This window comes from Oncorhynchus gorbuscha, linkage group LG24, assembly GCF_021184085.1.
Source record: "Oncorhynchus gorbuscha isolate QuinsamMale2020 ecotype Even-year linkage group LG24, OgorEven_v1.0, whole genome shotgun sequence".
In the NCBI taxonomy this organism is placed as follows: domain Eukaryota; kingdom Metazoa; phylum Chordata; class Actinopteri; order Salmoniformes; family Salmonidae; genus Oncorhynchus; species Oncorhynchus gorbuscha.
The window spans coordinates 49,201,249-49,212,668 of record NC_060196.1 but is presented as its reverse complement, the minus strand read 5'-3'; positions in this window follow the sequence as shown (position 1 = coordinate 49,212,668).

Here is an 11,420-nt window from a genome sequence, read left to right as displayed (position 1 = left end):
AGAACGACAGGCTGAATGAATGACCTTGTCAGCTCGGGGTTCGATCTTGCAACCTTTCAGTTACTAGTCCAAAGCACTAACCACTAGGCTACCTGCCACCCCTGTTGACTGAAATGACTGAAATGTAAATGTGCTAAGGGGAAGGAAGAGAGGTAGAAGTGACCTTGAGGGAAATAGGCCTACATCCATCCGATCTAATCTACAGAGGAACATTCAGTGAATCTCCACAGAGCACCAGCAGTGAGGATTTGTTGCTTAAACACACTATTCAGATACTTGATACCAGTAGGCCTATGTCTAGCAACAGAAGTGAGGAAATGTAGGCCTGTTCATCCAAAGATTATGTGAATCTCTTAAAAGGTAATAAAACTGTTTTATTGTGGTTTTTTCACATGTTTTGTAACTTATTTTGTACATAATGTTGCTACTTCCGTCTCTTATGACCAAAAAGAGCTTCTGGTTATAAGAACAACAATTACTCACCTCGAACTGGACTCATTTTTTTCTTTAATGAGTCCGATGCAAGGAATATACTGCTTCTCCGAATAAACATGGGACGGAGATCGGGATGCCTTGTGAGAATTCGTTGCTGTCTTGTCTTTTACATGTCTGGTAATATACATGTTTGTCTGGATGTTTTTGTTGTTATTCTGTCTCTCACTGTTCAAATAAACCTACCATTAAAATTATAGACGGATCATTTCTTTGTCAGTGGGCAAATGTACAAAATCAGCAGGGGATGAAATACTTTTTTCCTCACTGTATGATTCGAGAGACAGACGCAAGAATGCGTAATAGTTTTTTAAAATTAAGCCCCAAATTACGGTGTGTCGTGTAAAGTCATGGGGATGAAGACCAAACAAAAGAGCGAGGAGTACCTCCAATAAATAACACTAGCGCACAATGATTTTCCCACGGGACGAGACCCGTAATCATCTGCGCAATCCACAAGGGCACAAAATCCCAAAACACACAGCACAGGTACCCACACGCACCAACAGACATTGTAACAATAATGGACAGCAACATGGTGAACAAAGGGCACATATATAAATATACAATCAGTGGGAGTAGGGACCAGGTGTGCGCAATGAAAGTTCCAGAGGGATCCGTGACACTATTTATGGAAAAATCACATTGATGATCTCTTTGGTCCTATCACAGTTTAGTTACTTACTAATGGCACTGCCTACTCTAGATTACTCGTTTTTTAAATCATATAAGCAAAAAATATTTCATTTGATTTGGGATGCTAAGCCAGACAAAATTAAACATGCTTATTTATCAAATCAAATCAAATGTTATTTGTCACATACACATGGTTAGCAGATGTTAATGCGAGTGTAGCGAAATGCTTGTGCTTCTAGTTCCGACAATGCAGTAGTAACCAACGAGTAATCTAGCTAATAATTCCAAAACTACTACCTTATACACACTAGTGTAAAGCGATAAAGAATATGTACATAAAGATATATGAATGAGTGATGGTACAGAGCGGCATAGGCAAGATGCAGTAGATGGTATCGAGTACAGTATATACATATGAGATGAGTATGTAAACAAAGTGGCATAGTTTAAAGTGGCTAGTGATACATGTATTACATAAAGATGCAGTAGATGATATAGAGTACAGTATATACGTATACATATGAGACAAATAATGTAGGGATGTAAACATTATATTAAGTAGCATTGTTTAAAGTGGCTAGTGGTGTATTTTACATCAATTCACATCAATTCCCATTATTAAAGTGGCTGGAGTTGAGTCAGTGTGTTGGCAGCAGCCACTCAATGTTAGTGGTGGCTTTTTAACAGTCTAATGGCCTTGAGATAGAAGCTGTTTTTCAGTCTCTCGGTCCCAATATTGATGCACCTGCCTTCTGGATGATAGAGGGGTGAACTGGCAGTGGCTCAGGTGGTTGTTGTCCTTGATGATCTTTATGGTCTTCCTGTGACATCGGGTGGTGTAGGTGTCCTGGAGGGCAGGTAGTTTGCCCCCGGTGATGCATTGTGTAGACCTTACTACCCTCTGGAGAGCCTTACGGTTGTGGGCGGAGCAGTTGCCGTACCAGGCGGTGATACAGAACGACAGGATGCGCTCGATTGTGCATCTGTAGAAGTTTGTGAGTGCTTTTGGTGACAAGCCAAATTTTTTCAGTCTCCTGAGGTTGAAGAGGCGCTGCTGCGCCTTCTTCACGATGCTGTCTGTGTGGGTGGACCAATTCCGTTTGTCTGTGATGTGTACGCCGAGGAACTTAAAACTTACTACCCTCTCCACTACTGTCCCATCGATGTGGATAGGGGGGTGTTCCCTCTGCTGTTTCCTGAAGTCCACAATCATCTCCTTAGTTTTGTTGACGTTGAGTGTGAGGTTATTTTCCTGACACCACACTCCGAGGGCCTTCACCTCCTCCCTGTAGGCCGTCTCGTCGTTGTTGGTAATCAAGCCTACCACTGTTGTGGCGTCCGCAAACTTGATGATAGAGTTGGAGGCGTGCGTGGCCACGCAGTCGTGGGTGAACAGGGAGTACAGGAGAGGGCTCAGAACGCACCCTTGTGGGGCCCCAGTGTTGAGGATCAGAGGGGTGAGATGCTGTTACCTACCCTCAATGCTGAGCTGTAGCTTCGCACGTGCTTATTTATATAATGAATAAGAGTTTGGGTGGCTAAAATGATTAAATATTAAAGCTTTAAACCTCTCACTAAAAGCTTCACTCACACATAAATGATACTTAAACCCAAACTGGTTCCCCAGTAGATTATTAAGAAAGGCTCATTGTTAGTTCAAAAACGTCTAATTTCCGACTAACTGAAAAATACATTTTGTTTAAAGTATCGCCCTTTCTTAAGCAAGCCATACAAAGCTGGTTACAATTTCAGTTTTATCCTCCAGAAAAGATGAAACAAATATTACAACACATGTTATGGTTAAATTCAAATGTACTGATTAACAAAAAAAACATTCTTTATGGAAAACATGTATAAAAATGGTATTATATTTGTTAATGTTTCTTGTTCTGTATTATGTTCTGATAATTTTATTAAAACACTCACTCCCTGAAGTTCCTTCCTGACTCTCAGTGCAAATCTTTACACATATTTAAAATAGTCCATCCCCATGAAGTGCTTTGAAAGGCAGGTCATGGCTCACATCAACACCCACTCCAATTCGCATACCGCCCCAACAGATCCACAACTGAAGCAATCTCAATCGCACTCCACAATACTCTTTCCCTACACAGTACTCTTTACTCTTTCCTACCCTCACACTGTCATGCAGGTGAAAGAGGACCCAAAAGCGACTTGGCGAAAACAGAGTCTTTAATCCAGTAAAGTAAATACAAACAAAAAACACAACTTTCACTCGAAATGACGAGGACAAACTGGAGACTCGATCTTGAACAGCAGGTGAACAGCAGGTTGCCTCGGGAAGGCACTTGAACCAGACAGACTCAGACACCTGCTCACCACGCAGCATCTGAGGAAAACACGACACGACAGGGCGATACACAAACACAGCACGGTGAATTCTAGACAAGGAACCGACAGGACAGGAACGGAACACAAAGGAAGAAATAGGGACTCTAATCAGGGGAAAGGATCGGGAACAGGTGTGGGAAGACTAAATGATTGATTAGGGGAATAGGAACAGCTGGGAGCAGGAACGGAACGATAGAGAGAAGAGAGAGCGAGAGAGTGAGAGAGGGAGGGGAGAGAGAGGGATAGAAAGAGGGAAAGAACCTAATAAGACCAGCAGAGGGAAACGAATAGAATGGGAAGCACAGGGACAAGACAAGATAATAAATGACAAAACATGACAGTACCCCCCACTCACCGGCGCCTCCTGGCGCACTCGAGGAGGAATCCTGGCGGCAACGGAGGAAATCATCAATGAGTGAACGGTCCAGCACGTCCCGAGACGGAACCCAACTCCTCTCCTCAGGACCGTAACCCTCCCAATCCACTAAGTATTGGTGACCCCGTCCCCGAACGCATGTCCATGATCTTATGTACCTTGTAAATAGGTGCGCTCTCGACAAGGACGGGGGGGGGGGGAAGACGAACGGGGGTGCGAAGAAAGGGCTTAACACAGGAGACATGGAAGACAGGATGGACGCGAAGATGTCGCGGAAGAAGCAGTCGCACAGCGACAGGATTGACGACCTGGGAGACACGGAACGGACCAATGAACCGCGGAGTCAACTTACGAGAAGCTGTCGTAAGAGGAAGGTTGCGAGTGGAAAGCCACACTCTCTGGCCGCAACAATACCTTGGACTCTTAATCCTGCGTTTATTGGCGGCTCTCACAGTCTGTGCCCTGTAACGGCAAAGTGCAGACCTCACCCTCCTCCAGGTGCGCTCACAACGTTGGACAAACGCTTGAGCGGAGGGAACGCTGGACTCGGCAAGCTGGGATGAGAACAGAGGAGGCTGGTAACCCAGACTACTCTGAAAAACGGAGATAACCCGGTAGCAGACGAAGGAAGCGAATTGTGAGCGTATTCTGCCCAGGGGAGCTGTTCTGCCCAAGACGCAGGGTTTCTGAAAGAAAGGCTGCGTAGTATGCGACCAATCGTCTGATTGGCCCTCTCTGCTTGACCGTTAGACTGGGGATGAAACCCGGAAGAGAGACTGACGGACGCACCAATCAAACGACAGAACTCCCTCCAAAACTGTGGCGTGAATTGCGGGCCTCTGTCTGAAACGGCGTCTAACGGGAGGCCATGAATTCTGAATACATTCTCGATAATGATTTGTGCCGTCTCCTTAGCGGAAGGAAGTTTAGCGAGGGGAATGAAATGTGCCGCCTTAGAGAACCTATCGACAACCGTAAGAATCACAGTCTTCCCCGCAGACAAAGGCAGACCGGTAATGAAGTCTAGGCGATGTGAGACCATGGTCGAAGGAATGGGGAGCGGTCTGGGACGACCGGCAGGAGAGTTACCCGACTTAGTCTGCGCGCAGTCCGAACAAGCAGCCACGAAACGGCGCGTGTCACGCTCCTGAGTCGGCCACCAAAAGCGCTGGCGAATAGACGCAAGAGTGCCTCGAACACCGGGATGACCAGCTAACTTGGCAGAGTGAGCCCACTGAAGAACAGCCAGACAGTGGAAACAGGAACGAAAAGGAGGTTACTAGGACAAGCGCGCGCGACGCAGTGTGCGTGAGTGCTTGCTTAACCTGTCTTTCAATTCCCCAGACTGTTAACCCGACAACACGCCCATAAGGAAGAATCCCCTCGGGATCAGTAGAAGCCACAGAAGAACTAAACAGACGGGATAAGGCATCAGGCTTGGTGTTCTTGCTACCCGGACGGTAAGAAATCACAAACTCGAAACGAGCGAAAAACAACGCCCCCGAGCTTGACGGGCATTAAGTCGTTTGGCAGAACGGATGTACTCAAGGTTCTTATGGTCTGTCCAAACGACAAAAGGCGGTCGCCCCCTCCAACCACTGTCGCCATTCGCCTAGGGCTAAGCGGATGGCGAGCAGTTCACGGTTACCCACATCATAGTTGCGCTCAGATGGCGACAGGCGATGAGAAAAATAAGCGCAAGGATGAACCTTATCGTCAGACTGGAAGCGCTGGGATAGAATGGCTCCCACGCCTACCTCTGAAGCGTCAACCTCGACAATGAATTGTCTAGTGACGTCAGGAGTAACGAGGATAGGAGCGGACGTAAAACGTTCTTTTAGAAGATCAAAAGCTCCCTGGGCGGAACCGGACCACTTAAAACACGTCTTGACAGAAGTAAGAGCTGTGAGAGGGGCAGCAACTTGACCGAAATTACGAATGAAACGCCGATAGAAATTAGCGAAACCTAAAAAGCGCTGCAACTCGACACGTGACCTTGGAGCGGGCCAATCACTGACAGCTTGGACCTTAGCGGAATCCATCTGAATGCCTTCAGCGGAAATAACGGAACCGAGAAAAGTAACGGAGGAGACATGAAAAGAGCACTTCTCAGCCTTTACGTAGAGACAATTCTCTAAAGGCGCTGTAGAACACGTCGAACGTGCTGAACATGAATCTCGAGTGACGGAGAAAAAATCAGGATATCGTCAAGATAGACAAAAACAAAGATGTTCAGCATGTCTCTCAGAACATCATTAACTAATGCCTGAAAAACAGCTGGCGCATTGGCGAGACCAAACGGCAGAACCCGGTACTCAAAATGCCCTAACGGGGTGTTAAACGCCGTTTTCCACTCGTCCCCCTCTCTGATGCGCACGAGATGGTAAGCGTTACGAAGGTCCAACTTAGTAAAGCACCTGGCTCCCTGCAGAATCTCGAAGGCTGATGACATAAGGGAAGCGGATAACGATTCTTAACCGTTATGTCATTCAGCCCTCGATAATCACGCAGGGGCGCAGAGTACCGTCCTTCTTCTTAACAAAAAAGAACCCCGCCCCGGCCGGAGAGGAAGAAGGCACTATGGTACCGGCGTCAAGAGACACAGACAAATAATCCTCGAGAGCCTTACGTTCGGGAGCCGACAGAGAGTATAGTCTACCCCGAGGAGGAGTGGTCCCCGGAAGGAGATCAATACTACAATCATACGACCGGTGAGGAGGAAGGGAGTTGGCTCGGGACCGACTGAAGACCGTGCGCAGATCATGATATTCCTCCGGCACTCCTGTCAAATCGCCAGGTTCCTCCTGAGAAGTAGGGACAGAAGAAACGGGAGGGATGGCAGACATTAAACACTTCACATGACAAGAAACGTTCCAGGATAGGATAGAATTACTAGACCAATTAATAGAAGGATTATGACATACTAGCCAGGGATGACCCAAAACAACAGGTGTAAACGGTGAACGAAAAATCAAAAAAGAAATAGTCTCACTGTGGTTACCAGATACTGTGAGGGTTAAAGGTAGTGTCTCAAATCTGATACTGGGAAGATGACTCTAAGGCGAACATGGGCGTAGGCTTCTCTAACTCTCTGAAAGGAATGTCATGTTTCCGAACCCATGCTTCGTCCATGAAACAACCCTCAGCCCCAGAGTCTATCAAGGCACTACATGTAGCACCCGAACCGGTCCAGCGTAGATGGACCGACAAAAAATAGTACAGGATTTGATGGAGAGACTTGAGTAGTTGCGCTCACCTGTAGCCCTCCGCTTACAGATGAGCTCTGGCTTTTACTGGACATGAATTAACAAAATGTCCAGCAACTCCCAATAGAGGCACAGGCGGTTGGTGATCCTCCGTTCCCTCTCCTTAGTCGAGATGCGAATCCCTCCCAGCTGCATGGGCTCAGTCTCTGAGCCAGAGGGAGGAGATGGTTGCGATGCGGAGCAGGGAAACACCGTTGATGCGAGCTCTCTTCCACGAGCCCGGTGACGAAGATCTACCCGTCGTTCTATGCGGATGGCGAGAGCAATCAAAGAGTCCACATCTGAAGGAACCTCCCGGGAGAGAATCTCATCCTAACCACTGCGTGGAGTCCCTCCAGAAAACGAGCGAGCAGCGCCGGCTCGTTCCACTCACTAGAGGCAGCAAGAGTGCGAAACTCAATAGAATAATCCGTTATGGACCGTTCACCTTGGCATAAGGAAGCCAGGGCCCTAGAAGCCTCCTACCAAAAACTGAACGGTCAAAAACCCGAATCATCTCCTCTTTAAAGTTCTGGAACTTGTTAGAGCAATCAGCCCTTGCCTCCCAGATAGCTGTGCCCCATTCTCGAGCCCGGCCAGTAAGGAGTGAAATGGCGTAAGCAACCCGAGCTCTCTCTCTAGAGTATGTGTTGGGTTGGAGAGAACACAATCTCACACTGCGTGAAAGGAGCGGCACTCAGTGGGCTGCCCGGAGTAGCAAGGTGGGTTATTAACCCTAGGTTCTGGAGGCTCGGCAGGCCAGGAAGTAACAGGTGGCACGAGACGTAGACTCTGGAACTGTCCAGAGAGGTCGGAAACCTGAGCGGCCAGGTTCTCCACGGCATGGCGAGCAGCAGACAATTCCTGCTCGTGTCTGCCGAGCATGGCTCCTTGGATCTCGACGGCAGTGTAACGAGCGTCTGAAGTCGCTGGGTCCATTCCTTGGTCGGTTCCTTCTGTCATGCAGGTGAAAGAGGACCCAAAAGCGACTGGCGAAAACAGAGTCTTTAATCCAGTAAAGTAAATACAAACAAAAAACACAACTTTCACTCGAAATGACGAGGACAAACTGGAGACTCGATCTTGAACAGCAGGTGAACAGCAGGTTGCCTCGGGAAGGCACTTGAACCAGACAGACTCAGACACCTGCTCACCACGCAGCATCTGAGGAAAACACGACACGACAGGGCGATACACAAACACAGCACGGTGAATTCTAGACAAGGAACCGACAGGACAGGAACGGAACACAAAGGAAGAAATAGGGACTCTAATCAGGGGAAAGGATCGGGAACAGGTGTGGGAAGACTAAATGATTGATTAGGGGAATAGGAACAGCTGGGAGCAGGAACGGAACGATAGAGAGAAGAGAGAGCGAGAGAGTGAGAGAGGAGGGGAGAGAGAGGGATAGAAAGAGGGAAAGAACCTAATAAGACCAGCAGAGGAAACGAAAAGGCCAAGCCTACTCCCACAATTCAAGTTACCATTACAATGTGCACGTAGTTAGCCTAATGAGATCGCTATTTCCATATTGCAAAATGTTTAGGACTTACCTGTATATCCTCGTAATTGAAAAGGTCAAATGTTTGTTCCTCTTGGAGCTGTGTTCAGGAGTGCCAATTATCCTGTGGTGTTGGGTAATGTCCATAATGCAAATCCCAAGGAGCAGAGTAATGAATACCCTACCTCTGTAGTACTTCTGCTTAATGCAGGATTCTACACTGAGGGTTCAACTAAATATTAGAAAGGTGTTCTTAATGTTGTGTAGACTCAGTAATGACAAAGCAATAACAGGTTTTTAGAAATGTTTGCAAATTTATATAACAAATAAACACAGAAATATCAAATTTGCATTTGTATTCAGACCCTTTACTCCGTGCTTTGTTGAAGCACCTTTGGCAGCACATCTATTTTCAGGTCTCTCCAGAGATGTTTGATCGGGTTCAAAACCGGGCCACTCGAGGACATTCAGAGACTTGTCCCAAATCCACTCTTGCATTGACTTGGCTGTGTGCTTAGGGTCGTGGTCCTGTTGGAAGGTGAACCTTTGCCCCAGTCTGAGATCCTGAGCGCTCTGGAGCCGGTTGTCAGCTCTGGGATTCGATCTTTCTAGTCCAACACTAACCACTAGGCTACCTGCCGCTCCAAAGGTTGTCTCCAATCAAGTTGTAGAAACATCTCAAGGTTGATCAATGGAAACAGGATGCACCTGAGCTCAATTTCAAGTCTCATAGCAAAGGGTCTGAATACTTATTTAAATAAGGTATTTTAATTATTTTTTAATACATTTGAAAAAATCTCTAAAAACCTGTTTCACTTTGTTATTATTGGGTATTGTGTGTAGATTGATGAGGATGTTTAAAATTTAAATCCAAGTCAGGATAAGGCTGGAACATAACAAAATGTGGAAAAAGTGAGGTGGTCTGAATACTTTCCAAATGCACTGTATACTAGCCTAATGGTTGATTGGTGCATAATGCTATCTTCCAAGGTGATGGAAGGTATAAACTCTGTCATACCTGTCGCGGCCAGACAGGGGTAAGGTTGCCAAAGGGCAGGTGGAGCGCGGGCAGAGGTTCGTAATCCAAGGCAGAGTCAATCAGGGACAAAATGGCAGGCAGGGTCAGGACAAGCAGAAAGGTCCGAACTGGGAAGACTAGAAAACAAAACCTTGCGTAACGCTCGTCGTTGGGAGAGAGAGGAGGACCAGGGTGCAGTGTGGTAAGTGTTCATCCTTTTAATAAACTGAACACTAAATACAAAGTAACAAACGAAACAGCTCCGTCAGGTGCAACACCCACTAAACAGAAAATAATCACCCACGAAACACAATAGAAAGCAGGCTACCTAAATATGGTTCTCAATCAGGGACAACGATTGACAGCTGCCTCTGATTGAGAACCATACCAGGCCAAACACAGAAATAGCAAATCATAGAAAAACTGACATAGACAACCCACCCAACTCACGCCCTGACCATACTAAAACAAAGACATAACAAAAGAACTCAGGTCAGAATGTGACAACTTGAGAACAGGGGAAATGGGAAGCACACTGATAAGACCTGACAAAACAAGACAAACTGGCAACAGGCAAACAGAAAACGCAGGAATAAATATATAATAATGGATAATGGGGAAAATGGGAGCCACCTGGTGGGGGGTGGCACAAGACAGGTGAAACAGATCAGGGTGTGACAGTTGCGTTTTCTGTCATGAGTGATACCTGTGTTAATTAGAGCTCCGTATTCTGTCTTATTGATTATTTGTTTCATTTTATCTGAGTTTGTGTATAGTAAGGAGTCTACTTCCTGTTTGTTATATTTGTTGTACATACAGTATGTAGCCTACATAGTATACAGTTCTCGCAGAGTTGATTTCACCAAATAAATACCCTGAGATTTGCACCATAGGCTTACGAACTAATCCTAACCCTTTCAACAGGCCTCCACTGCCACTTCACACTGTCATTTGAAATCAAGTATTTTAAAGACAGCTCATGATGAGACAACATCATGACCCCCCCCCCCCAAACCCTAACTGTAAAACAATGTGAGCATTGTTCCTCAGTCTGTCTGGGAATAACCAACAGCAAGTTATTGTACTGTATAACATTTTACCATTTATAATCTCTTATCCTCAACAGACATGGGCTTTGCGTGTAGGCCTCCTGTGTTGAACATAATAAATGGCTCCCTATCTACCGGATGTGAACCAAACTCACCAACGTTGGGAGTAAGAAAGCCTCTCTTGAAAAGCCAAACCTTGACCTGGAAAATGTTGAAAAAACTATCAGCCTATATCGAATCTCCCATTCCTCTCAAATATTTTTGAAAAACTGTTGCGCAGCAACTCACTGCCTTCCTGAAGACAAAAAATGTATACGAAATGAGACTGCACTCGTGAAGGTGGTAAATTACATTTTAATGGCGTCAGACCAAGGCTCTGCATCTGTTCTCGTGATCCTAGAACTTAGTGCTGCTTTTGACATTATCGATCACCACAATCTTTTGGAGAGATTGGAAACCCTAATTGGTCTTCACTGGCAAGTTCTTGCCTGGTTTAGATCTTATCTGTTGGAAAGATATCATTTCTCTGTGGATGATTTGTCCTCTGACAAATCAATTGTACATTTCGGCGTACCTCAAGGTTTCGTTTTAGGACCACTATTGTTTTCACTATATATTCTACCTCTTAGTGATGTCATTCGGAAACACAATGTCAACTTTCACTGCTATGCGGACGACACACAGCTGTACATTTTACTGAAACATGGTGAAACCCTATAATTGCCTACCCTGGAAGCTTGTGTTTCAGACA